At 40.6% G+C, this 19,008-nt stretch overlaps 9 non-coding genes and 70 pseudogenes across 9 annotated transcripts; all 79 read right to left on the bottom strand.

The window, feature by feature from the left end:
* Nucleotides 1–38: 38 nt before the first annotated feature.
* On the bottom strand, nt 39–157 carry LOC134960135 (5S ribosomal RNA; annotated as a pseudogene).
* A 107-nt stretch (nt 158–264) lies between these two features.
* On the bottom strand, nt 265–383 carry LOC134959152 (5S ribosomal RNA). The gene has a single exon (XR_010187227.1). It is a non-coding gene; the product is annotated as a 5S ribosomal RNA (ribosomal RNA).
* A 333-nt stretch (nt 384–716) lies between these two features.
* Nucleotides 717–835, bottom strand: LOC134961109 (5S ribosomal RNA; annotated as a pseudogene).
* Nucleotides 836–942: 107 nt separating this feature from the next.
* LOC134960662 (5S ribosomal RNA) lies at nt 943–1,061 on the bottom strand (annotated as a pseudogene).
* A 107-nt stretch (nt 1,062–1,168) lies between these two features.
* LOC134963210 (5S ribosomal RNA) lies at nt 1,169–1,287 on the bottom strand (annotated as a pseudogene).
* Nucleotides 1,288–1,394: 107 nt separating this feature from the next.
* On the bottom strand, nt 1,395–1,513 carry LOC134962323 (5S ribosomal RNA; annotated as a pseudogene).
* Nucleotides 1,514–1,620: 107 nt separating this feature from the next.
* Nucleotides 1,621–1,739, bottom strand: LOC134963992 (5S ribosomal RNA; annotated as a pseudogene).
* Nucleotides 1,740–1,846: 107 nt separating this feature from the next.
* On the bottom strand, nt 1,847–1,965 carry LOC134959468 (5S ribosomal RNA; annotated as a pseudogene).
* A 107-nt stretch (nt 1,966–2,072) lies between these two features.
* LOC134962056 (5S ribosomal RNA) lies at nt 2,073–2,191 on the bottom strand (annotated as a pseudogene).
* Nucleotides 2,192–2,524: 333 nt separating this feature from the next.
* Nucleotides 2,525–2,643, bottom strand: LOC134963066 (5S ribosomal RNA; annotated as a pseudogene).
* A 107-nt stretch (nt 2,644–2,750) lies between these two features.
* LOC134964705 (5S ribosomal RNA) lies at nt 2,751–2,869 on the bottom strand (annotated as a pseudogene).
* A 107-nt stretch (nt 2,870–2,976) lies between these two features.
* Nucleotides 2,977–3,095, bottom strand: LOC134961689 (5S ribosomal RNA; annotated as a pseudogene).
* Nucleotides 3,096–3,202: 107 nt separating this feature from the next.
* LOC134962225 (5S ribosomal RNA) lies at nt 3,203–3,321 on the bottom strand (annotated as a pseudogene).
* A 107-nt stretch (nt 3,322–3,428) lies between these two features.
* On the bottom strand, nt 3,429–3,547 carry LOC134963071 (5S ribosomal RNA; annotated as a pseudogene).
* Nucleotides 3,548–3,654: 107 nt separating this feature from the next.
* Nucleotides 3,655–3,773, bottom strand: LOC134964870 (5S ribosomal RNA). Its single transcript, XR_010188255.1, has one exon. It is a non-coding gene; the product is annotated as a 5S ribosomal RNA (ribosomal RNA).
* Nucleotides 3,774–3,880: 107 nt separating this feature from the next.
* LOC134958979 (5S ribosomal RNA) lies at nt 3,881–3,999 on the bottom strand (annotated as a pseudogene).
* A 107-nt stretch (nt 4,000–4,106) lies between these two features.
* On the bottom strand, nt 4,107–4,225 carry LOC134962223 (5S ribosomal RNA; annotated as a pseudogene).
* Nucleotides 4,226–4,332: 107 nt separating this feature from the next.
* LOC134964325 (5S ribosomal RNA) lies at nt 4,333–4,451 on the bottom strand (annotated as a pseudogene).
* A 107-nt stretch (nt 4,452–4,558) lies between these two features.
* On the bottom strand, nt 4,559–4,677 carry LOC134961619 (5S ribosomal RNA). Its single transcript, XR_010187938.1, has one exon. It is a non-coding gene; the product is annotated as a 5S ribosomal RNA (ribosomal RNA).
* A 107-nt stretch (nt 4,678–4,784) lies between these two features.
* On the bottom strand, nt 4,785–4,903 carry LOC134961102 (5S ribosomal RNA; annotated as a pseudogene).
* A 107-nt stretch (nt 4,904–5,010) lies between these two features.
* Nucleotides 5,011–5,129, bottom strand: LOC134960191 (5S ribosomal RNA; annotated as a pseudogene).
* Nucleotides 5,130–5,236: 107 nt separating this feature from the next.
* LOC134962222 (5S ribosomal RNA) lies at nt 5,237–5,355 on the bottom strand (annotated as a pseudogene).
* A 107-nt stretch (nt 5,356–5,462) lies between these two features.
* On the bottom strand, nt 5,463–5,581 carry LOC134963955 (5S ribosomal RNA; annotated as a pseudogene).
* Nucleotides 5,582–5,688: 107 nt separating this feature from the next.
* Nucleotides 5,689–5,807, bottom strand: LOC134961223 (5S ribosomal RNA; annotated as a pseudogene).
* A 333-nt stretch (nt 5,808–6,140) lies between these two features.
* On the bottom strand, nt 6,141–6,259 carry LOC134964012 (5S ribosomal RNA; annotated as a pseudogene).
* A 107-nt stretch (nt 6,260–6,366) lies between these two features.
* Nucleotides 6,367–6,485, bottom strand: LOC134959921 (5S ribosomal RNA). Its single transcript, XR_010187674.1, has one exon. It is a non-coding gene; the product is annotated as a 5S ribosomal RNA (ribosomal RNA).
* A 107-nt stretch (nt 6,486–6,592) lies between these two features.
* Nucleotides 6,593–6,711, bottom strand: LOC134962595 (5S ribosomal RNA; annotated as a pseudogene).
* A 107-nt stretch (nt 6,712–6,818) lies between these two features.
* On the bottom strand, nt 6,819–6,937 carry LOC134959085 (5S ribosomal RNA; annotated as a pseudogene).
* A 107-nt stretch (nt 6,938–7,044) lies between these two features.
* On the bottom strand, nt 7,045–7,163 carry LOC134961408 (5S ribosomal RNA; annotated as a pseudogene).
* A 107-nt stretch (nt 7,164–7,270) lies between these two features.
* LOC134960468 (5S ribosomal RNA) lies at nt 7,271–7,389 on the bottom strand (annotated as a pseudogene).
* A 107-nt stretch (nt 7,390–7,496) lies between these two features.
* On the bottom strand, nt 7,497–7,615 carry LOC134961834 (5S ribosomal RNA; annotated as a pseudogene).
* A 107-nt stretch (nt 7,616–7,722) lies between these two features.
* On the bottom strand, nt 7,723–7,841 carry LOC134962548 (5S ribosomal RNA; annotated as a pseudogene).
* Nucleotides 7,842–7,948: 107 nt separating this feature from the next.
* Nucleotides 7,949–8,067, bottom strand: LOC134964094 (5S ribosomal RNA; annotated as a pseudogene).
* Nucleotides 8,068–8,174: 107 nt separating this feature from the next.
* LOC134959167 (5S ribosomal RNA) lies at nt 8,175–8,293 on the bottom strand. The gene has a single exon (XR_010187242.1). It is a non-coding gene; the product is annotated as a 5S ribosomal RNA (ribosomal RNA).
* A 107-nt stretch (nt 8,294–8,400) lies between these two features.
* On the bottom strand, nt 8,401–8,519 carry LOC134961243 (5S ribosomal RNA; annotated as a pseudogene).
* Nucleotides 8,520–8,626: 107 nt separating this feature from the next.
* Nucleotides 8,627–8,745, bottom strand: LOC134961603 (5S ribosomal RNA; annotated as a pseudogene).
* A 107-nt stretch (nt 8,746–8,852) lies between these two features.
* On the bottom strand, nt 8,853–8,971 carry LOC134962547 (5S ribosomal RNA; annotated as a pseudogene).
* A 107-nt stretch (nt 8,972–9,078) lies between these two features.
* Nucleotides 9,079–9,197, bottom strand: LOC134964093 (5S ribosomal RNA; annotated as a pseudogene).
* Nucleotides 9,198–9,304: 107 nt separating this feature from the next.
* LOC134964792 (5S ribosomal RNA) lies at nt 9,305–9,423 on the bottom strand (annotated as a pseudogene).
* A 107-nt stretch (nt 9,424–9,530) lies between these two features.
* LOC134960133 (5S ribosomal RNA) lies at nt 9,531–9,649 on the bottom strand (annotated as a pseudogene).
* Nucleotides 9,650–9,756: 107 nt separating this feature from the next.
* LOC134961752 (5S ribosomal RNA) lies at nt 9,757–9,875 on the bottom strand (annotated as a pseudogene).
* A 107-nt stretch (nt 9,876–9,982) lies between these two features.
* Nucleotides 9,983–10,101, bottom strand: LOC134962221 (5S ribosomal RNA; annotated as a pseudogene).
* Nucleotides 10,102–10,208: 107 nt separating this feature from the next.
* LOC134963954 (5S ribosomal RNA) lies at nt 10,209–10,327 on the bottom strand (annotated as a pseudogene).
* Nucleotides 10,328–10,434: 107 nt separating this feature from the next.
* LOC134960132 (5S ribosomal RNA) lies at nt 10,435–10,553 on the bottom strand (annotated as a pseudogene).
* Nucleotides 10,554–10,886: 333 nt separating this feature from the next.
* LOC134964011 (5S ribosomal RNA) lies at nt 10,887–11,005 on the bottom strand (annotated as a pseudogene).
* A 107-nt stretch (nt 11,006–11,112) lies between these two features.
* Nucleotides 11,113–11,231, bottom strand: LOC134960449 (5S ribosomal RNA). The gene has a single exon (XR_010187759.1). It is a non-coding gene; the product is annotated as a 5S ribosomal RNA (ribosomal RNA).
* Nucleotides 11,232–11,338: 107 nt separating this feature from the next.
* LOC134963307 (5S ribosomal RNA) lies at nt 11,339–11,457 on the bottom strand (annotated as a pseudogene).
* Nucleotides 11,458–11,564: 107 nt separating this feature from the next.
* On the bottom strand, nt 11,565–11,683 carry LOC134959082 (5S ribosomal RNA; annotated as a pseudogene).
* A 107-nt stretch (nt 11,684–11,790) lies between these two features.
* Nucleotides 11,791–11,909, bottom strand: LOC134964941 (5S ribosomal RNA; annotated as a pseudogene).
* Nucleotides 11,910–12,016: 107 nt separating this feature from the next.
* On the bottom strand, nt 12,017–12,135 carry LOC134959983 (5S ribosomal RNA; annotated as a pseudogene).
* Nucleotides 12,136–12,242: 107 nt separating this feature from the next.
* LOC134961833 (5S ribosomal RNA) lies at nt 12,243–12,361 on the bottom strand (annotated as a pseudogene).
* A 107-nt stretch (nt 12,362–12,468) lies between these two features.
* Nucleotides 12,469–12,587, bottom strand: LOC134963362 (5S ribosomal RNA; annotated as a pseudogene).
* Nucleotides 12,588–12,694: 107 nt separating this feature from the next.
* Nucleotides 12,695–12,813, bottom strand: LOC134964092 (5S ribosomal RNA; annotated as a pseudogene).
* A 107-nt stretch (nt 12,814–12,920) lies between these two features.
* Nucleotides 12,921–13,039, bottom strand: LOC134961607 (5S ribosomal RNA). The gene has a single exon (XR_010187936.1). It is a non-coding gene; the product is annotated as a 5S ribosomal RNA (ribosomal RNA).
* A 107-nt stretch (nt 13,040–13,146) lies between these two features.
* On the bottom strand, nt 13,147–13,265 carry LOC134963179 (5S ribosomal RNA; annotated as a pseudogene).
* Nucleotides 13,266–13,372: 107 nt separating this feature from the next.
* LOC134960189 (5S ribosomal RNA) lies at nt 13,373–13,491 on the bottom strand (annotated as a pseudogene).
* Nucleotides 13,492–13,598: 107 nt separating this feature from the next.
* LOC134962220 (5S ribosomal RNA) lies at nt 13,599–13,717 on the bottom strand (annotated as a pseudogene).
* Nucleotides 13,718–13,824: 107 nt separating this feature from the next.
* LOC134963953 (5S ribosomal RNA) lies at nt 13,825–13,943 on the bottom strand (annotated as a pseudogene).
* A 107-nt stretch (nt 13,944–14,050) lies between these two features.
* LOC134960131 (5S ribosomal RNA) lies at nt 14,051–14,169 on the bottom strand (annotated as a pseudogene).
* A 107-nt stretch (nt 14,170–14,276) lies between these two features.
* LOC134962055 (5S ribosomal RNA) lies at nt 14,277–14,395 on the bottom strand (annotated as a pseudogene).
* A 333-nt stretch (nt 14,396–14,728) lies between these two features.
* On the bottom strand, nt 14,729–14,847 carry LOC134959016 (5S ribosomal RNA; annotated as a pseudogene).
* A 107-nt stretch (nt 14,848–14,954) lies between these two features.
* LOC134963623 (5S ribosomal RNA) lies at nt 14,955–15,073 on the bottom strand (annotated as a pseudogene).
* A 107-nt stretch (nt 15,074–15,180) lies between these two features.
* On the bottom strand, nt 15,181–15,299 carry LOC134961688 (5S ribosomal RNA; annotated as a pseudogene).
* A 107-nt stretch (nt 15,300–15,406) lies between these two features.
* Nucleotides 15,407–15,525, bottom strand: LOC134962218 (5S ribosomal RNA; annotated as a pseudogene).
* A 107-nt stretch (nt 15,526–15,632) lies between these two features.
* LOC134963070 (5S ribosomal RNA) lies at nt 15,633–15,751 on the bottom strand (annotated as a pseudogene).
* Nucleotides 15,752–15,858: 107 nt separating this feature from the next.
* LOC134961350 (5S ribosomal RNA) lies at nt 15,859–15,977 on the bottom strand. The gene has a single exon (XR_010187893.1). It is a non-coding gene; the product is annotated as a 5S ribosomal RNA (ribosomal RNA).
* Nucleotides 15,978–16,084: 107 nt separating this feature from the next.
* On the bottom strand, nt 16,085–16,203 carry LOC134958909 (5S ribosomal RNA; annotated as a pseudogene).
* A 107-nt stretch (nt 16,204–16,310) lies between these two features.
* On the bottom strand, nt 16,311–16,429 carry LOC134964241 (5S ribosomal RNA; annotated as a pseudogene).
* A 107-nt stretch (nt 16,430–16,536) lies between these two features.
* Nucleotides 16,537–16,655, bottom strand: LOC134964090 (5S ribosomal RNA; annotated as a pseudogene).
* A 107-nt stretch (nt 16,656–16,762) lies between these two features.
* LOC134962142 (5S ribosomal RNA) lies at nt 16,763–16,881 on the bottom strand (annotated as a pseudogene).
* Nucleotides 16,882–16,988: 107 nt separating this feature from the next.
* On the bottom strand, nt 16,989–17,107 carry LOC134960661 (5S ribosomal RNA; annotated as a pseudogene).
* Nucleotides 17,108–17,214: 107 nt separating this feature from the next.
* LOC134963208 (5S ribosomal RNA) lies at nt 17,215–17,333 on the bottom strand (annotated as a pseudogene).
* A 107-nt stretch (nt 17,334–17,440) lies between these two features.
* LOC134960467 (5S ribosomal RNA) lies at nt 17,441–17,559 on the bottom strand (annotated as a pseudogene).
* Nucleotides 17,560–17,666: 107 nt separating this feature from the next.
* Nucleotides 17,667–17,785, bottom strand: LOC134961832 (5S ribosomal RNA; annotated as a pseudogene).
* Nucleotides 17,786–17,892: 107 nt separating this feature from the next.
* LOC134962546 (5S ribosomal RNA) lies at nt 17,893–18,011 on the bottom strand (annotated as a pseudogene).
* Nucleotides 18,012–18,118: 107 nt separating this feature from the next.
* Nucleotides 18,119–18,237, bottom strand: LOC134964089 (5S ribosomal RNA; annotated as a pseudogene).
* Nucleotides 18,238–18,344: 107 nt separating this feature from the next.
* LOC134959166 (5S ribosomal RNA) lies at nt 18,345–18,463 on the bottom strand. Its single transcript, XR_010187241.1, has one exon. It is a non-coding gene; the product is annotated as a 5S ribosomal RNA (ribosomal RNA).
* Nucleotides 18,464–18,570: 107 nt separating this feature from the next.
* On the bottom strand, nt 18,571–18,689 carry LOC134961242 (5S ribosomal RNA; annotated as a pseudogene).
* Nucleotides 18,690–18,796: 107 nt separating this feature from the next.
* Nucleotides 18,797–18,915, bottom strand: LOC134961802 (5S ribosomal RNA; annotated as a pseudogene).
* Between the last annotated feature and the right edge of the window lie 93 nt (nt 18,916–19,008).

Genomic DNA, 19,008 nt, shown 5'->3' with positions numbered 1-19,008 from the left:
TGGAATGCATCAACAGAACAGTGTTGGCAGTATAAAAATACCTACAGCACATTGTATTCCCAGGTGGTCTCCCATCCAAGTATTAACCAGGCCCAACACTGCTTAGCTTCCAAAATCAGATGAGATTGGGTGTATCCAGTGTGGTGTGGCTGTAGATGAGCTTTGTGGTTTCTGTTAGAACTTTTCTACTTCTAACTACTGGTACATAAATGAATAAGATTAAAAATGGAATGCATCAACAGAACAGTGTTGGCAGTATAAAAATACCTACAGCACCTTGTATTCCCAGGTGGTCTCCCATCCAAGTACTAACCAGGCCCAACACTGCTTAGCTTCCAAAATCAGATGAGATTGGGTGTATCCAGTGTGGTGTGGCTGTAGATGAGCTTTGTAGTTTCTATTAGAACTTTTCTACTTCTAACTACTGGTACATAAATGAATAAGTTTGAAAATGGAATGCATCAACAGAACGGAGTTGGCAGTATAAAAATATCTACAGCACCTTGTAATGCCAGGTGGTCTCCCATACAAGTACTAACCAGGCCCAACACTTCTTAGCTTCCAAGATTAGATGAGTTTGGGCGTATCCAGTGTGGTGTGGCTGAACATAATTTTTGTGGTTTCTGTCAGAACTTTTCTACTTCTAACTACTGGTAAATAAATGAAAAAGTTTGAAAATGGAATGCATCAACAGAACGGAGTTGGCAGTATAAAAATACCTACAGCACCTCGTATTCCCGGGTGGTTTCCCACCAAAGTACTAAACAGGCCCAACACTGCTTAGCTTCCAAGATCAGATGAGATTGTTCGTATCCAGTGTGGTGTGGCTGTAGATGAGCTTTGTGGTTTCTGTTAGAACTTTTCTACTTCTAACTACTGGTACATAAATTAATAAGATTAAAAATGGAATGCATCAACAGAACGGTGTTGGCAGTATAAAAATATCTACAGCACCTCGTATTCCCAGGTTATCTCCCACCCAAGTACTAAACAGGCCCAACACTGCTTAGCTTCCAAGATCAGATGAGATTGTGTGTATCCAGTGTGGTGTGGCTGTAGATGAGCTTTGTGGTTTCTGTTAGAACTTTTCTACTTCTAACTACTGGTAAATAAATGAAAAAGTTTGAAAATGGAATGCATCAACAGAACGGAGTTGGCAGTATAAAAATATCTGCAGCACCTTGCATTCCCAGGAGATTTCCCATCCAAATACTAACCAGGCCCAGCACTGCTTAGTTTCCAAGATCAGATGAGATTGGGCGTATCCAGTGTGATGTGGCTGTAGATGAGCTTTGCGGTTTCTGTTAGAACTTTTCTACTTCTAGCTACTGGTACATAAATAAATAAGTTTGAAAATGGAATGCTTCAACAGCATGGTGTTGGCAATATAAAAATACCTACATCACCTTGTATTCCCAGGTGGCCTCCAATCCAAGTACTAACCAGGCCCAACACTGCTTAGTTTCCAAGATCAGATGAGATTGGGCGTATCCAGTGTGGTGTGGCTGTAGATGAGCTTTGTGGTTTCTGTTAGAACTTTTCTACTTCTAACGACTGGTACATAAATGAATAAGTTTTAAAATGGAATGCATCAACAGAACGGTGTTTGCAGTATAAAAATACCTACAGCACCTTGTATTGCCAGGTGGTCTCCCATCCAAGTACTAACCAGGACCAACACTGCTTAGCTTCCAAGATCAGATGAGATTGGGCGTATCAAATGTTGCGTGGCTGTAAATGAGCTTTGTGGTTTCTGTTAGAACTTTTCTACTTCTAAGTACTGGTACATAAATGAATAAGATTGAAAATGGAATGCATCAACAGAACAGTGTTGGCAGTATAAAAATACCTACAGCACCTTGTATTCCCAGGTGGTCTCCCATCCAAGTACTAACCAGGCCCAACACTGCTTAGTTTCCAAAATCAGATGAGATTGGGTGTATCCAGTGTGGTGTAGCTGTAGATGAGCTTTGTAGTTTCTGTTAGAACTTTTCTACTTCTAACTACTGGTACATAAATGAATAAGTTTGAAAATGGAATGCATCAACAGAACGGTGTTGGCAGTATAAAAATACCTACAGCACCTCGTATTCCCAGGTTGTCTCCCACCAAAGTACTAAACAGGCCCAACACTGCTAGGCTTCCAAGATCAGATGAGATTGGGCGTATCCAGTGTGGTCTGGCTGTAGATGAACTTTGTGGTTTCTATTAGAACTTTTCTACTTCTAACTACTGGTACATAAATGAATAAGTTTGAAAATGGAATGCATCAACAGAACGGTGTTGGCAGTATAAAAATACCTACATCACTTTGTATTCCCAGGTTGTCTCCCATCCAAGTACTAACCAGGCCCAACACTGCTTAGCTGCCAAGGTCAGATGATATTAGGCAGATCCAGTGTGGTGTGGCTGTAGATGAGCTTTGCGGTTTCTGTTAGAACTTTTCTACTTCTAACTACTGGTACATAAATGAACAGGTTTGAAAATGGAATGTATCAACAGAACGGAGTTGGCAGTATAAAAATATCTGCAGCACCTTGCATATCCAGGTGGTTTCCCATCCAAATACTTACCAGGCCCAGCATTGCTTAGTTTCCAAGATCAGATGAGATTGGGCATATCCAGTGTGGTGTGGCTGTAGATGAACTTTGCGGTTTCTGTTAGAACTTTTCTACTTCTAGCTACTGGCACATAAATGAATAAGTTTGAAAATGGAATGCATCAACAGAATGGTGTTGGCAGTATAAAAATACCTCCAGCACATTGTATTCCCAGGTTGTCTCCCATCCAAGTACTAACCAGGCCCAACACTTCTTAGCTTCCAAGATCAGATGATATTGGGCGTATCCAGTGTGGTGTGGCTGTAGATGAGCTTTGTGGTTTCTGTTAGAACTTTTCTACTTCTAACTACTGGTACATAAATGAATAAGATTAAAAATGGAATGCATCAACAGAACGGTGTTGGCAGTATAAAAATATCTACAGCACCTCGTATTCCCAGGTTATCTCCCACCCAAGTACTAAACAGGCCCAACACTGCTTAGCTTCCAAGATCAGATGAGATTGTGTGTATCCAGTGTGGTGTGGCTGTATATGAGCTTTGTGGTTTCTGTTAGAACTTTTCTACTTCTAACTACTGGTAAATAAATGAAAAAGTTTGAAAATGGAATGCATCAACAGAACGGAGTTGGCAGTATAAAAATATCTGCAGCACCTTGCATTCCCAGGAGGTTTCCCATCCAAATACTAACCAGGCCCAGCACTGCTTAGTTTCCAAGATCAGATGAGATTGGGCGTATCCAGTGTGATGTGGCTGTAGATGAGCTTTGCGGTTTCTGTTAGAACTTTTCTACTTCTAGCTACTGGTACATAAATAAATAAGTTTGAAAATGGAATGCTTCAACAGAATGGTGTTGGCAATATAAAAATACCTACAGCACCTTGTATTGCCAAGTGGTCTCCCATCCAAGTACTAACCAGGACCAACACTGCTTAGCTTCCAAGATCAGATGAGATTGGGCGTATCCAATGTTGTGTAGCTGTAGATGAGCTTTGTGGTTTCTGTTAGAACTTTTCTACTTCTAACTACTGGTACATAAATGAATAAGATTAAAAATGGAATGCATCAACAGAACAGTGTTGGCAGTATAAAAATACCTACAGCACCTTGTATTCCCAGGTGGTCTCCCATACAAGTACTAACCAGGCCCAACACTGCTTAGCTTCCAAAATCAGATGAGATTGGGTGTATCCAGTGTAGTGTGGCTGTAGATGAGCTTTGTAGTTTCTGTTAGAACTTTTCTACTTCTAACTACTGGTACATAAATGAATAAGTTTGAAAATGGAATGCATCAACAGAACGGTATTGGCAGTATAAAAATACCTACAGCACCTTGTAATGCCAGGTGGTCTCCCATCCAAGTACTAACCAGGCCCAACACTTCTTAGCTTCCAAAATTAGATGAGTTTGGGCGTATCCAGTGTGGTGTGGCTGAAGATAATTTTTATGGTTTCTGTCAGAACTTTTCTACTTCTAACTACTGGTAAATAAATGAAAAAGTTTGAAAATGGAATGCATCAACAGAACGGAGTTGGCAGTATTAAAATATCTGCAGCACCTTGCATTCCCAGGAGGTTTCCCATCCAAATACTAACCAGGCCCAGCACTGCTTAGTTTCCAAGATCAGATGAGATTGGGCGTATCCAGTGTGATGTGGCTGTAGATGAGCTTTGCGGTTTCTGTTAGAACTTTTCTACTTCTAACTGCTGGTACATAAATAAATAAGTTTGAAAATGGAATGCTTCAACAGAATGGTGTTGGCAATATAAAAATACCTACAGCACCTTGTATTGCCAGGTTGTCTCCCATCTAAGTACTAACCAGGACCAACACTGCTTAGCTTCCAAGATCAGATGAGATTGGGCGTATCCAATGTTGTGTGGCTGTAGATGAGCTTTGTGGTTTCTGTTAGAACTTTTCTACTTCTAACTACTGGTACATAAATGAATAAGATTGAAAATGGAATGCATCAATAGAACAGTGTTGGCAGTATAAAAATACCTACAGCACCTTTTATTCCCAGGTGGTCTCCCATCCAAGTACTAACCAGGCCCAACACTGCTTAGCTTCCAAAATCAGATGAGATTGGGTGTATCCAGTGTGGTGTGGCTGTAGATGAGCTTTGTGGTTTCTGTTAGAACTTTTCTACTTCTAGCTACTGGTACATAAATGAATAAGTTTGAAAATGGAATGCATCAACAGAACGGTGTTGGCAGTATAAAAATATCTGCAGCACCTTGTATTCCCATGTGGTCTCCCATCAAAGTACTAACCAGTCCCAATACTGCTTAGCTTCCAAGATCAGATGAGATTGGGCGTATCCAGTGTGGTGTGGCTGTAGATGAGCTTTGTAGTTTCTGTTAGAACTTTTCTGCTTCTAACTATTGGTACATAAATGAATAAGTTTGAAAATGGAATGCATCAACAGAACGGTGTTGGCAGTATAAAAATACCTACAGCACCTCGTATTCCCAGGTGGTCTCCCACCAAAGTACTAAACAGGCCCAACACTGCTTAGCTTCCAAGATCAGATGAGATTGTTCGTATCCAGTGTGGTGTGGCTGTAGATGAGCTTTGTGGTTTCTGTTAGAACTTTTCTACTTCTAACTACTGGTAAATAAATGAAAAAGTTTGAAAATGGAATGCATCAACAGAACGGAGTTGGCAGTATAAAAATATCTGCAGCACCTTGCATTCCCAGGAGGTTTCCCATCCAAATACTAACCAGGCCCAGCACTGCTTAGTTTCCAAGATCAGATGAGATTGGGCGTATCCAGTGTGATGTGGCTGTAGATGAGCTTTGCGGTTTCTGTTAGAACTTTTCTACTTCTAGCTACTGGTACATAAATAAATAAGTTTGAAAATGGAATGCTTCAACAGAATGGTGTTGGCAATATAAAAATACCTACAGCACCTTGTATTGCCAGGTGGTCTCCCATCCAAGTACTAACCAGGACCAACACTGGTTATCTTCCAAGATCAGATGAGATTGGGCGTATCCAATGTTGTGTAGCTGTAGATGAGCTTTGTGGTTTCTGTTAGAACTTTTCTACTTCTAACTACTGGTACATAAATGAATAAGATTGAAAATGGAATGCATCAACAGAACAGTGTTGGCAGTATAAAAATACCTACAGCACATTGTATTTCCAGGTGGTCTCCCATCCAAGTATTAACCAGGCCCAACACTGCTTAGCTTCCAAAATCAGATGAGATTGGGTGTATCCAGTGTGGTGTGGCTGTAGATGAGCTTTGTAGTTTCTGTTAGAACTTTTCTACTTCTAACTACTGGTACATAAATAAATAAGTTTGAAAATGGAATGCATCAACAGAACGGTATTGGCAGTATAAAAACACCTACAGCACCGTGTAATGCCAGGTGGTCTCCCATCCAAGTACTAACCATGCCCAACACTTCTTAGCTTCCAAGATTAGATGAGTTTGGGCGTATCCAGTGTGGTGTGGCTGAAGATAATATTTGTGGTTTCTGTCAGAACTTTTCTACTTCTAACTACTGGTAAATAAATGAAAAAGTTTGAAAATGGAATGCATCAACAGAACGGAGTTGGCAGTATAAAAATATCTGCAGCACCTTGCATTCCCAGGTGGTTTCCCATCCAAATACTAACCAGGCCCAGCTCTGCTGAGTTTCCAAGATCAGATGAGATTGGGCGTATCCAGTGTGGTGTGGCTGAAGATAATTTTTGTGGTTTCTGTTAGAACTTTTCTACTTCTAACTACTGGTAAATAAATGAAAAAGTTTGAAATTGGAATGCATCAACAGAACGGTGTTGGCAGTATAAAAATACCTACAGCACCTTGTATTCTCAGGAGGTCTCCCATCCAAGTACTAACCAGGCCCAACACTGCTTAGCTTCCAAAATCAGATGAGATTGGGTGTATCCAGTGTGGTGTGGCTGTAGATGAGCTTTGTGGTTTCTGTTAGAACTTTTCTACTTCTAGCTACTGGTACATAAATGAATAAGTTTGAAAATGGAATGCATCAACAGAACGGTGTTGGCAGTATAAAAATACCTGCAGCACCTTGTATTCCCAGGTGGTCTCCCATCAAAGTACTAACCAGTCCCAATACTGCTTAGCTTCCAAGATCAGATAAGATTGGGCGTATCCAGTGTGGTGTGGCTGTAGATGAGCTTTGTAGTTTCTGTTAGAACTTTTCTACTTCTAACTACTGGTACATAAATGAATAAGTTTGAAAATGGAATGCATCAACAGAACGGTATTGGCAGTATAAAAATACCTACAGCACCGTGTAATGCCAGGTGGTCTCCCATCCAAGTACTAACCAGGCCCAACACTTCTTAGCTTCCAAGATTATATGAGTTTGGGCGTATCCAGTGTGGTGTGACTGAAGATAATTTTTGTGGTTTCTGTCAGAACTTTTCTACTTCTAACTACTGGTAAATAAATGAAAAAGTTTGAAAATGGAATGCATCAACAGAACGGAGTTGGCAGTATAAAAATATCTGCAGCACCTTGCATTCCCAGGTGGTTTCCCATCCAAATACTAACCAGGCCCAGCTCTGCTTAGCTGCCAAGATCAGATGAGATTGGGCGTATCCAGTGTGGTGTGGCTGTAGATGAGTTTTGTAGTTTCTGTTAGAACTTTTCTACTTCTAACTACTGGTACATAAATGAATAAGTTTGAAAATGGAATGCATCAACAGAACGGTGTTGGCAGTATAAAAATACCTACAGCACCTTGTATTGCCAGGTGGTCTCCCATCCAAGTACTAACCAGGACCAACACTGCTTAGCTGCCAAGATCAGATGAGATTGGGCGTATCCAGTGTGGTGTGGCTGTAGATGAGTTTTGTAGTTTCTGTTAGAACTTTTCTACTTCTAACTACTGGTACATAAATGAATAAGTTTGAAAATGGAATGCATCAACAGAACGGTGTTGGCAGTATAAAAATACCTCCAGCACCTCATATTCCCAGGTGGTCTCCCACCAAAGTACTAAACAGGCCCAACACTGCTTAGCTTCCAAGATCAGATGAGATTGTTCGTATCCAGTGTGGTGTGGCTGTAGATGAGCTTTGTGGTTTCTGTTAGAACTTTTCTACTTCTAACTACTGGTAAATAAATGAAAAAGTTTGAAAATGGAATGCATCAACAGAACGGAGTTGGCAGTATTAAAATATCTGCAGCACCTTGCATTCCCAGGAGGTTTCCCATCCAAATACTAACCAGGCCCAGCACTGCTTAGTTTCCAAGATCAGATGAGATTGGGCGTATCCAGTGTGATGTGACTGTAGATGAGCTTTGCGGTTTCTGTTAGAACTTTTCTACTTCTAACTGCTGGTACATAAATAAATAAGTTTGAAAATGGAATGCTTCAACAGAATGGTGTTGGCAATATAAAAATACCTACAGCACCTTGTATTGCCAGGTTGTCTCCCATCCAAGTACTAACCAGGACCAACACTGCTTAGCTTCCAAGATCAGATGAGATTGGGCGTATCCAATGTTGTGTGGCTGTAGATGAGCTTTGTGGTTTCTGTTAGAACTTTTCTACTTCTAACTACTGGTACATAAATGAATAAGATTTAAAATGGAATGCATCAATAGAACAGTGTTGGCAGTATAAAAATACATACAGCACCTTTTATTCCCAGGTGGTCTCCCATCCAAGTACTAACCAGGCCCAACACTGCTTAGCTTCCAAAATCAGATGAGATTGGGTGTATCCAGTGTGGTGTGGCTGTAGATGAGCTTTGTGGTTTCTGTTAGAACTTTTCTACTTCTAGCTACTGGTACATAAATGAATAAGTTTGAAAATGGAATGCATCAACAGAACGGTGTTGGCAATATAAAAATACCTGCAGCACCTTGTATTCCCAGGTGGTCTCCCATCAAAGTACTAACCAGTCCCAATACTGCTTAGCTTCCAAGATCAGATGAGATTGGGCGTATCCAGTGTGGTGTGGCTGTAGATGAGCTTTGTAGTTTCTGTTAGAACTTTTCTACTTCTAACTACTGGTACATAAATGAATAAGTTTGAAAATGGAATGCATCAACAGAACGGTGTTGGCAGTATAAAAATACCTACAGCACCTCGTAATCCCAGGTGGTCTCCCACCAAAGTACTAAACTGGCCCAACACTGCTTAGCTTCCAAGATCAGATGAGATTGTTCGTATCCAGTGTGGTGTGGCTGTAGATGAGCTTTGTGGTTTCTGTTAGAACTTTTCTACTTCTAACTACTGGTAAATAAATGAAAAAGTTTGAAAATGGAATGCATCAACAGAACGGAGTTGGCAGTATAAAAATATCTGCAGCACCTTGCATTCCCAGGAGGTTTCCCATCCAAATACTAACCAGGCCCAGCACTGCTTAGTTTCCAAGATCAGATGAGATTGGGCGTATCCAGTGTGATGTGACTGTAGATGAGCTTTGCGGTTTCTGTTAGAACTTTTCTACTTCTAACTACTGGTACATAAATAAATAAGTTTGAAAATGGAATGCTTCAACAGAATGGTGTTGGCAATATAAAAATACCTACAGCACCTTGTATTGCCAGGTTGTCTCCCATCCAAGTACTAACCAGGACCAACACTGCTTAGCTTCCAAGATCAGATGAGATTGGGCGTATCCAATGTTGTGTGGCTGTAGATGAGCTTTGTGGTTTCTGTTAGAACTTTTCTACTTCTAGCTACTGGTACATAAATAAATAAGTTTGAAAATGGAATGCTTCAACAGAATGGTGTTGGCAATATAAAAATACCTACAGCACCTTGTATTGCCAGGTGGTCTCCCATCCAAGTACTAACCAGGACCAACACTGGTTATCTTCCAATATCAGATGAGATTGGGCGTATCCAATGTTGTGTAGCTGTAGATGAGCTTTGTGGTTTCTGTTAGAACTTTTCTACTTCTAACTACTGGTACATAAATGAATAAGATTGAAAATGGAATGCATCAACAGAACAGTGTTGGCAGCATAAAAATACCTACAGCACATTGTATTCCCAGGTGGTCTCCCATCCAAGTATTAACCAGGCCCAACACTGCTTAGCTTCCAAAATCAGATGAGATTGGGTGTATCCAGTGTGGTGTGGCTGTAGATGAGCTTTGTGGTTTCTGTTAGAACTTTTCTACTTCTAACTACTGGTACATAAATGAATAAGTTTGAAAATGGAATGCATCAACAGAACGGTGTTGGCAGTATAAAAATACCTACAGCACCTTGTAATCCCAGGTGGTCTCCCACCAAAGTACTAAACAGGCCCAACACTGCTTAGCTTCCAAGATCAGATGAGATTGTTCGTATCCAGTGTGGTGTGGCTGTAGATGAGCTTTGTGGTTTCTGTTAGAACTTTTCTACTTCTAACTACTGGTAAATAAATGAAAAAGTTTGAAAATGGAATGCATCAACAGAACGGAGTTGGCAGTATAAAAATATCTGCAGCACCTTGCATTCCCAGGAGGTTTCCCATCCAAATACTAACCAGGCCCAGCACTGCTTAGTTTCCAAGATCAGATGAGATTGGGCGTATCCAGTGTGATGTGGCTGTAGATGAGCTTTGCGGTTTCTGTTAGAACTTTTCTACTTCTAGCTACTGGTACATAAATAAATAAGTTTGAAAATGGAATGCTTCAACAGAATGGTGTTGGCAATATAAAAATACCTACAGCACCTTGTATTGCCAGGTGGTCTCCCATCCAAGTACTAACCAGGACCAACACTGGTTATCTTCCAAGATCAGATGAGATTGGGCGTATCCAATGTTGTGTAGCTGTAGATGAGCTTTGTGGTTTCTGTTAGAACTTTTCTACTTCTAACTACTGGTACATAAATGAATAAGAATGAAAATGGAATGCATCAACAGAACAGTGTTGGCAGTATAAAAATACCTACAGCACATTGTATTCCCAGGTGGTCTCCCATCCAAGTATTAACCAGGCCCAACACTGCTTAGCTTCCAAAATCAGATGAGATTGGGTGTATCCAGTGTGGTGTGGCTGTAGATGAGCTTTGTAGTTTCTGTTAGAACTTTTCTACTTCTAACTACTGGTACATAAATGAATAAGTTTGAAAATGGAATGCATCAACAGAACGGTATTGGCAGTATAAAAACACCTACAGCACCGTGTAATGCCAGGTGGTCTCCCATCCAAGTACTAACCATGCCCAACACTTCTTAGCTTCCAAGATTAGATGAGTTTGGGCGTATCCAGTGTGGTGTGGCTGAAGATAATTTTTGTGGTTTCTGTCAGAACTTTTCTACTTCTAACTACTGGTAAATAAATGAAAAAGTTTGAAAATGGAATGCATCAACAGAACGGAGTTGGCAGTATAAAAATATCTGCAGCACCTTGCATTCCCAGGTGGTTTCCCATCCAAATACTAACCAGGCCCAGCTCTGCTGAGTTTCCAAGATCAGATGAGATTGGGCGTATCCAGTGTGGTGTGGCTGAAGATAATTTTTGTGGTTTCTGTCAGAACTTTTCTACTTCTAACTACTGGTAAATAAATGAAAAAGTTTGAAATTGGAATGCATCAACAGAACGGTGTTGGCAGTATAAAAATACCTACAGCACCTTGTATTCTCAGGAGGTCTCCCATCCAAGTACTAACCAGGCCCAACACTGCTTAGTTTCCAAGATCAGATGAGATTGGGTGTATCCAGTGTGGTGTGGCTGTAGATGAGCTTTGTGGTTTCTGTTAGAACTTTTCTACTTCTAGCTACTGGTACATAAATGAATAAGTTTGAAAATGGAATGCATCAACAGAACGGTGTTGGCAGTACAAAAATACCTGCAGCACCTTGTATTCCCAGGTGGTCTCCCATCAAAGTACTAACCAGTCCCAATACTGCTTAGCTTCCAAGATCAGATAAGATTGAGCGTATCCAGTGTGGTGTGGCTGTAGATGAGCTTTGATGTTTCTGTTAGAACTTTTCTACTTCTAACTACTGGTACATAAATGAATAAGTTTGAAAATGGAATGCATCAACAGAACGGTATTGGCAGTATAAAAATACCTACAGCACCGTGTAATGCCAGGTGGTCTCCCATCCAAGTACTAACCAGGCCCAACACTTCTTAGCTTCCAAGATTATATGAGTTTGGGCGTATCCAGTGTGGTGTGACTGAAGATAATTTTTGTGGTTTCTGTCAGAACTTTTCTACTTCTAACTACTGGTAAATAAATGAAAAAGTTTGAAAATGGAATGCATCAACAGAACGGAGTTGGCAGTATAAAAATATCTGCAGCACCTTGCATTCCCAGGTGGTTTCCCATCCAAATGCTAACCAGGCCCAGCTCTGCTGAGTTTCCAAGATCAGATGAGATTGGGCGTATCCAGTGTGGTGTGGCTGTAGATGAACTTTGCAGTTTCTGTTAGAACTTTTCTACTTCTAGCTACTGGTACATAAATTAATAAGTTTGAAAATGGAATGCATCAACAGAACGGTGTTGGCAGTATTAAAATACCTACAGCACCTTGTATTGCCAGGTGGTCTCCCATCCAAGTACTAACCAGGACCAACACTGCTTAGCTTCCAAGATCAGATGAGATTGGGCGTATCCAGTGTGGTGTGGCTGTAGATGAGTTTTGTAGTTTCTGTTAGAACTTTTCTACTTCTAACTACTGGTACATAAATGAATACGTTTGAAAATGGAATGCATCAACAGAACGGTGTTGGCAGTATAAAAATACCTCCAGCACCTCATATTCCCAGGTGGTCTCCCACCAAAGTACTAAACAGGCCCAACACTGCTTAGCTTCCAAGATCAGATGAGATTGTTCGTATCCAGTGTGGTGTGGCTGTAGATGAGCTTTGTGGTTTCTGTTAGAACTTTTCTACTTCTAACTACTGGTAAATAAATGAAAAAGTTTGAAAATGGAATGCATCAACAGAACGGAGTTGGCAGTATTAAAATATCTGCAGCACCTTGCATTCCCAGGAGGTTTCCCATCCAAATACTAACCAGGCCCAGCACTGCTTAGTTTCCAAGATCAGATGAGATTGGGCGTATCCAGTGTAATGTGACTGTAGATGAGCTTTGCGGTTTCTGTTAGAACTTTTCTACTTCTAACTGCTGGTACATAAATAAATAAGTTTGAAAATGGAATGCTTCAACAGAATTGTGTTGGCAATATAAAAATACCTACAGCACCTTGTATTGCCAGGTTGTCTCCCATCCAAGTACTAACCAGGACCAACACTGCTTAGCTTCCAAGATCAGATGAGATTGGGCGTATCCAATGTTGTGTGGCTGTAGATGAGCTTTGTGGTTTCTGTTAGAACTTTTCTACTTCTAACTACTGGTACATAAATGAATAAGATTGAAAATGGAATGCATCAATAGAACAGTGTTGGCAGTATAAAAATACCTACAGCACCTTTTATTCCCAGGTGGTCTCCCATCCAAGTACTAACCAGGCCCAACACTGCTTAGCTTCCAAAATCAGATGAGATTGGGTGTATCCAGTGTGGTGTGGCTGTAGATGAGCTTTGTGGTTTCTGTTAGAACTTTTCTACTTCTAGCTACTGGTACATAAATGAATAAGTTTGAAAATGGAATGCATCAACAGAACGGTGTTGGCAGTATAAAAATACCTGCAGCACCTTGTATTCCCAGGTGGTCTCCCATCAAAGTACTAACCAGTCCCAATACTGCTTAGCTTCCATGATCAGATGAGATTGGGCGTATCCAGTGTGGTGTGGCTGTAGATGAGCTTTGTAGTTTCTGTTAGAACTTTTCTACTTCTAACTACTGGTACATAAATGAATAAGTTTGAAAATGGAATGCATCAACAGAACGGTGTTGGCAGTATAAAAATACCTACAGCACCTCGTATTCCCAGGTGGTCTCCCACCAAAGTACTAAACAGGCCCAACACTGCTTAGCTTCCAAGATCAGATGAGATTGTTCGTATCCAGTGTGGTGTGGCTGTAGATGAGCTTTGTGGTTTCTGTTAGAACTTTTCTACTTCTAACTACTGGTAAATAAATGAAAAAGTTTGAAAATGGAATGCATCAACAGAACGGAGTTGGCAGTATAAAAATATCTGCAGCACCTTGCATTCCCAGGAGGTTTCCCATCCAAATACTAACCAGGCCCAGCACTGCTTAGTTTCCAAGATCAGATGAGATTGGGCGTATCCAGTGTGATGTGGCTGTAGATGAGCTTTGCGGTTTCTGTTAGAACTTTTCTACTTCTAGCTACTGGTACATAAATAAATAAGTTTGAAAATGGAATGCTTCAACAGAATGGTGTTGGCAATATAAAAATACCTACAGCACCTTGTATTGCCAGGTGGTCTCCCATCCAAGTACTAACCAGGACCAACACTGGTTATCTTCCAAGATCAGATGAGATTGGGCGTATCCAATGTTGTGTAGCTGTAGATGAGCTTTGTGGTTTCTGTTAGAACTTTTCTACTTCTAACTACTGGTACATAAATGATTAAGATTGAAAATGGAATGCATCAACAGAACAGTGTTGGCAGTATAAAAATACCTACAGCACATTGTATTCCCAGGTGGTCTCCCATCCAAGTATTAACCAGGCCCAACACTGCTTAGCTTCCAAAATCAGATGAGATTGGGTGTATCCAGTGTGGTGTGGCTGTAGATGAGCTTTGTGGTTTCTGTTAGAACTTTTCTACTTCTAAGTACTGGTACATAAATGAATAAGATTGAAAATGGAATGCATCAACAGAACAGTGTTGGCAGTATAAAAATACCTACAGCACCTCGTATTCCCAGGTTGTCTCCCACCAAAGTACTAAACAGGCCCAACACTGCTAGGCTTCCAAGATCAGATGAGATTGGGCGTATCCAGTGTGGTCTGGCTGTAGATGAACTTTGTGGTTTCTATTAGAACTTTTCTACTTCTAACTACTGGTACATAAATGAATAAGTTTGAAAATGGAATGCATCAACAGAACGGTGTTGGCAGTATAAAAATACCTACATCACTTTGTATTCCCAGGTTGTCTCCCATCCAAGTACTAACCAGGCCCAACACTGCTTAGCTGCCAAGGTCAGATGATATTAGGCAGATCCAGTGTGGTGTGGCTGTAGATGAGCTTTTCGGTTTCTGTTAGAACTTTTCTACTTCTAACTACTGGTACATAAATGAACAGGTTTGAAAATGGAATGTATCAACAGAACGGAGTTGGCAGTATAAAAATATCTGCAGCACCTTGCATATCCAGGTGTTTTCCCATCCAAATACTTACCAGGTCCAGCATTGCTTAGTTTCCAAGATCAGATGAGATTGGGCGTATCCAGTGTGGTGTGGCTGTAGATGAACTTTGCGGTTTCTGTTAGAACTTTTCTACTTCTAGCTACTGGCACATAAATGAATAAGTTTGAAAATGGAATGCATCAACAGAATGGTGTTGGCAGTATAAAAATACCTCCAGCACCTTGTATTCCCAGGTTGTCTCCCATCCAAGTACTAACCAGGCCCAACACTTCTTAGCTTCCAAGATCAGATGATATTGGGCGTATCCAGTGTGGTGTGGCTGTAGATGAGCTTTGTGGTTTCTGTTAGAACTTTTCTACTTCTAACTACTGGTACATAAATGAATAAGATTAAAAATGGAATGCATCAACAGAATGGTGTTGGCAGTATAAAAATATCTACAGCACCTCGTATTCCCAGGTTATCTCCCACCCAAGTACTAAACAGGCCCAACACTGCTTAGCTTCCAAGATCAGATGAGATTGTGTGTATCCAGTGTGGTGTGGCTGTATATGAGCTTTGTGGTTTCTGTTAGAACTTTTCTACTTCTAACTACTGGTAAATAAATGAAAAAGTTTGAAAATGGAATGCATCAACAGAACGGAGTTGGCAGTATAAAAATATCTGCAGCACCTTGCATTCCCAGGAGGTTTCCCATCCAAATACTAACCAGGCCCAGCACTGCTTAGTTTCCAAGATCAGATGAGATTGGGCGTATCCAGTGTGATGTGGCTGTAGATGAGCTTTGCGGTTTCTGTTAGAACTTTTCTACTTCTAGCTACTGGTACATAAATAAATAAGTTTGAAAATGGAATGCTTCAACAGAATGGTGTTGGCAATATAAAAATACCTACAGCACCTTGTATTGCCAAGTGGTCTCCCATCCAAGTACTAACCAGGACCAACACTGCTTAGCTTCCAAGATCAGATGAGATTGGGCGTATCCAATGTTGTGTAGCTGTAGATGAGCTTTGTGGTTTCTGTTAGAACTTTTCTACTTCTAACTACTGGTACATAAATGAATAAGATTAAAAATGGAATGCATCAACAGAACAGTGTTGGCAGTATAAAAATACCTACAGCACCTTGTATTCCCAGGTGGTCTCCCATACAAGTACTAACCAGGCCCAACACTGCTTAGCTTCCAAAATCAGATGAGATTGGGTGTATCCAGTGTGGTGTGGCTGTAGATGAGCTTTGCAGTTTCTGTTAGAACTTTTCTACTTCTAACTACTGGTACATAAATGAATAAGTTTGAAAATGGAATGCATCAACAGAACGGTATTGGCAGTATAAAAATACCTACAGCACCTTGGAATGCCAGGTGGTCTCCCATCCAAGTACTAACCAGGCCCAACACTTCTTAGCTTCCAAAATTAGATGAGTTTGGGCGTATCCAGTGTGGTGTGGCTGAAGATAATTTTTATGGTTTCTGTCAGAACTTTTCTACTTCTAACTACTGGTAAATAAATGAAAAAGTTTGAAAATGGAATGCATCAACAGAACGGAGTTGGCAGTATTAAAATATCTGCAGCACCTTGCATTCCCAGGAGGTTTCCCATCCAAATACTAACCAGGCCCAGCACTGCTTAGTTTCCAAGATCAGATGACATTGGGCGTATCCAGTGTGATGTGGCTGTAGATGAGCTTTGCGGTTTCTGTTAGAACTTTTCTACTTCTAACTGCTGGTACATAAATAAATAAGTTTGAAAATGGAATGCTTCAACAGAATGGTGTTGGCAATATAAAAATACCTACAGCACCTTGTATTGCCAGGTTGTCTCCCATCCAAGTACTAACCAGGACCAACACTGCTTAGCTTCCAAGATCAGATGAGATTGGGCGTATCCAATGTTGTGTGGCTGTAGATGAGCTTTGTGGTTTCTGTTAGAACTTTTCTACTTCTAACAACTGGTACATAAATGAATAAGATTGAAAATGGAATGCATCAATAGAACAGTGTTGGCAGTATAAAAATACCTGCAGCACCTTGTATTCCCAGGTGGTCTCCCATCAAAGTACTAACCAGTCCCAATACTGCTTAGCTTCCAAGATCAGATGAGATTGTGTGTATCCAGTGTGGTGTGGCTGTAGATGAGCTTTGTGGTTTCTGTTAGAACTTTTCTACTTCTAACTACTGGTACATAAATTAATAAGATTAAAAATGGAATGCATCAACAGAACGGTGTTGGCAGTATAAAAATATCTACAGCACCTCGTATTCCCAGGTTATCTCCCACCCAAGTACTAAACAGGCCCAACACTGCTTAGCTTCCAAGATCAGATGAGATTGTGTGTATCCAGTGTGGTGTGGCTGTAGATGAGCTTTGTGGTTTCTGTTAGAACTTTTCTACTTCTAACTACTGGTAAATAAATGAAAAAGTTTGAAAATGGAATGCATCAACAGAACGGAGTTGGCAGTATAAAAATATCTGCAGCACCTTGCATTCCCAGGAGATTTCCCATCCAAATACTAACCAGGCCCAGCACTGCTTAGTTTCCAAGATCAGATGAGATTGGGCGTATCCAGTGTGATGTGGCTGTAGATGAGCTTTGCGGTTTCTGTTAGAACTTTTCTACTTCTAGCTACTGGTACATAAATAAATAAGTTTGAAAATGGAATGCTTCAACAGCATGGTGTTGGCAGTATAAAAATACCTACAGCACCTTGTATTGCCAGGTGGTCTCCCATCCAAGTACTAACCAGGACCAACACTGCTTAGCTGCCAAGATCAGATGAGATTGGGCGTATCCAGTGTGGTGTGGCTGTAGATGAGTTTTGTAGTTTCTGTTAGAACTTTTCTACTTCTAACTACTGGTACATAAATGAATAAGTTTGAAAATGGAATGCATCAACAGAACGGTGTTGGCAGTATAAAAATACCTCCAGCACCTCATATTCCCAGGTGGTCTCCCACCAAAGTACTAAACAGGCCCAACACTGCTTAGCTTCCAAGATCAGATGAGATTGTTCGTATCCAGTGTGGTGTGGCTGTAGATGAGCTTTGTGGTTTCTGTTAGAACTTTTCTACTTCTAACTACTGGTAAATAAATGAAAAAGTTTGAAAATGGAATGCATCAACAGAACGGAGTTGGCAGTATTAAAATATCTGCAGCACCTTGCATTCCCAGGAGGTTTCCCATCCAAATACTAACCAGGCCCAGCACTGCTTAGTTTCCAAGATCAGATGAGATTGGGCGTATCCAGTGTGATGTGACTGTAGATGAGCTTTGCGGTTTCTGTTAGAACTTTTCTACTTCTAACTGCTGGTACATAAATAAATAAGTTTGAAAATGGAATGCTTCAACAGAATGGTGTTGGCAATATAAAAATACCTACAGCACCTTGTATTGCCAGGTTGTCTCCCATCCAAGTACTAACCAGGACCAACACTGCTTAGCTTCCAAGATCAGATGAGATTGGGCGTATCCAATGTTGTGTGGCTGTAGATGAGCTTTGTGGTTTCTGTTAGAACTTTTCTACTTCTAACTACTGGTACATAAATGAATAAGATTGAAAATGGAATGCATCAATAGAACAGTGTTGGCAGTATAAAAATACATACAGCACCTTTTATTCCCAGGTGGTCTCCCATCCAAGTACTAACCAGGCCCAACACTGCTTAGCTTCCAAAATCAGATGAGATTGGGTGTATCCAGTGTGGTGTGGCTGTAGATGAGCTTTGTGGTTTCTGTTAGAACTTTTCTACTTCTAGCTACTGGTACATAAATGAATAAGTTTGAAAATGGAATGCATCAACAGAACGGTGTTGGCAATATAAAAATACCTGCAGCACCTTGTATTCCCAGGTGGTCTCCCATCAAAGTACTAACCAGTCCCAATACTGCTTAGCTTCCAAGATCAGATGAGATTGGGCGTATCCAGTGTGGTGTGGCTGTAGATGAGCTTTGTAGTTTCTGTTAGAACTTTTCTACTTCTAACTACTGGTACATAAATGAATAAGTTTGAAAATGGAATGCATCAACAGAACGGTGTTGGCAGTATAAAAATACCTACAGCACCTCGTAATCCCAGGTGGTCTCCCACCAAAGTACTAAACAGGCCCAACACTGCTTAGCTTCCAAGATCAGATGAGATTGTTCGTATCCAGTGTGGTGTGGCTGTAGATGAGCTTTGTGGTTTCTGTTAGAACTTTTCTACTTCTAACTACTGGTAAATAAATGAAAAAGTTTGAAAATGGAATGCATCAACAGAACGGAGT

Source organism: Pseudophryne corroboree, chromosome 9 (genome assembly GCF_028390025.1).
Source record: "Pseudophryne corroboree isolate aPseCor3 chromosome 9, aPseCor3.hap2, whole genome shotgun sequence".
Lineage (NCBI taxonomy): Eukaryota > Metazoa > Chordata > Amphibia > Anura > Myobatrachidae > Pseudophryne > Pseudophryne corroboree.
Note: the sequence above shows the minus strand (reverse complement) of the source record. Positions and strands in the feature narration are given on the sequence as shown.